Here is a 2,472-nt window from a genome sequence, read left to right as displayed (position 1 = left end):
CTTCCTCTTTTCCGTCCAGAATCCATAACAACTGCAAGCTCTATCACACTGCAACCGCCACCCAACCAAACTTTCTTTCTATCGAAAATCCTATTGGCTGAAAAGCTTCAGTTGAGCGTATCGAAAGGAAAATCGTTTGAAGGCGGAGGAAAATTGGAGAATCACTGCGCGAGTAACGATGCTCATACAAAACTTATCGGGATAGCTTCGATTCGGACTGATTCTTGCTCAAACTTGTTGATTTATGGCTTGAATTGAAGCTCAGGACGAGGGCTTCAAAACCCCTCAATTAAGAAATTTAGGTGGCAAACAAAGGTGTTGTGCATCAATGAAGGTGTCAGGTTGAGGGTTACGACAAATAAGAAGGCATTGCCGTGATTTCCCATTGTATAGAGCTAAAAGACAACATATTAAAAAATTGTTGTGCTTGCTTCCAAAATAGATCTCAAAAGAACGCTTATAGACCACAAGTTATCAACAATATTTTTTTAAAAATTGTTGTGTTTGAGGGGTGAAAGACAACATTTTTTAAAAAATTGTTGTTTTTTATTAATAAAAAACGCTCAAAGACAACATTTTTTATTAAAATTGTTGTCTTTTAAGAGTTGTTAATTCAAGATTTTCTTGTAGTGTACCTTTGTTTATTGGTGTAATTCTTTGTCATTTTATTGGTTTCTTATGAAATTTTCCAGAATGTTGTAAATATTTTTTTCTAATGTTGGAAAATTGTATATTAAATTTTATTTTCGAATTTTTTATTTTAAATTATTTATAATACTAAAAAATTGTGTATTTAATTTTATTTATTTTTTTATATATAAAAAAAGAAAACATTTTTAAACCGTTGTCGTAGGCCGTTTAAAACTGATGTTAAAGGCTATTTGTTAAAGGAGGTGCTCAAATACAACGGTTAAAAAACCGTTGTCTTTGAAGGAAAAGACAACTGTTTTTCAACGTTGTAAAACTGTTGTCTTTTCATTCAAAGACAACAGTTTTTAACCGTTGTCTTGAGCACCCCCTTTAACAACACAACCTTTAACGACAGTTTTAAAATGCCTACGAAAACCGTCTTTCACCGTTATCTTTAGCCTTTTTTCTTGTAGTGAAATGAGGGCTTCACACTTTTATAGTAGTGACTTTCTAAAATGAATGACAAAGATCGCTTTGATCCGATGGTAGAGATTAATTCTTCAGAAGCTTCTAGCATATACACAAGTCTAGATGTTTCCTTCTACATGATTCTATTCAATTCTATATGTACACGTGAATTCTAAAGTACTCTACACAAGTTTAGAGCATGAATAAACTAGAGAGTTCTAGAATTTATGCAACCTCTACAAGACACCATACTTTATAGATTTCTGGAATGCCCAGAAAGGTGACGATTCGTGACAGTGGACTCTTCAGGACAAAAGGGGCAGGTAAAATCTGAGTATAAAACTACATTACAAATTGCATTAGCAGCACATTGAGTAAGCTTAAACTAATGTAGTTGTTTGCTTGTTCTTTTTTAAAGTTATTCTAGAATGTTGAGTGTTATGAGCAGTTGATCATGAATTGTGTTTGAAGGTGACCCAACAGTTTAGCAAGGTGATTCAATTCGTTTGGGAGGAGCCCTCTTTACCCCCTTCTACTGGGTCTGTCCCAAATCGTCAATGTGTACGTATTGAGCTTGTATGCTTGTGATTGCGTTAGCAGCATTGTGAGTGAGCTTACATGCACGTAGTTTGCTTTTTGAAAGTTATTCTAGAAAAAATTCGTGTTGTGTTGTGTTTAAGATCGATGTGCCTGAAATAAGACATGAATCATGCTATATCCAGTTTCTTTCATATTGAAAATGTTCCCTCTCCAAAGTTAAACAAACTTATTTTAATTTAGAGAATTAGTTCTAATTAGTATTTTGCTTCATGAATTCAAATTGATTGTTCTTCAACACTATAAAGTGCTTATTGTCTACGAGGCTGTTGTGATTTACATATTTTTTGCATATGGATATCAGGAGTGTGGCACTTTGATTTGATGAGATGCTGCTTCAGGAAGAGGAAGTTGTTGCTTAAGTGGGAGCTCCTTGCATCAGTATATTCCAGCTTCCAAGATCATTTGTGTTGGCAGTTGTTGCGTATTTTCTTGCTCGCAAGTGCACGGTGTCAAGTTTTAATATATAATGAGTAGAGTATCGTTCCCACGAGGAGTACGTGTTGAAAATTATATTAACGCTTGTCATTAAAATAGGCTAGACTTTATTTAGAAAATTAAATATGAGATTTTTTCAAAGTTAAATAAATTAACTAGAAAAGCTAATACACAAATAACACAATTGAGAGAATATCAATGAGAGAAAATATTTAGAGGTTTTGATTTTACTTGGTTCTGACAACAACTACTTCTAATTAATTTATATTCATGAATTCCTTTCGTTTAATAGCCAAGAATACTTATTTATTTCTATTTCCTTTTCTCAAGCAACAAATA

General features: G+C 33.2%; 1 long non-coding RNA gene across 1 annotated transcript; it reads left to right on the top strand.

The window, feature by feature from the left end:
* The first annotated feature begins 1,397 nt into the window (after positions 1-1,397).
* On the top strand, positions 1,398-2,116 carry LOC140872417 (uncharacterized). Its single transcript, XR_012147824.1, has 3 exons — positions 1,398-1,421; positions 1,570-1,702; positions 2,000-2,116. It is a non-coding gene; the product is annotated as an uncharacterized lncRNA (long non-coding RNA).
* The last annotated feature ends 356 nt before the right edge of the window (positions 2,117-2,472 follow it).

Source organism: Henckelia pumila, unplaced genomic scaffold, assembly GCF_033568475.1.
Source record: "Henckelia pumila isolate YLH828 unplaced genomic scaffold, ASM3356847v2 CTG_466, whole genome shotgun sequence".
Taxonomy (NCBI): domain Eukaryota; kingdom Viridiplantae; phylum Streptophyta; class Magnoliopsida; order Lamiales; family Gesneriaceae; genus Henckelia; species Henckelia pumila.
Note: the sequence above shows the minus strand (reverse complement) of the source record. Positions and strands in the feature narration are given on the sequence as shown.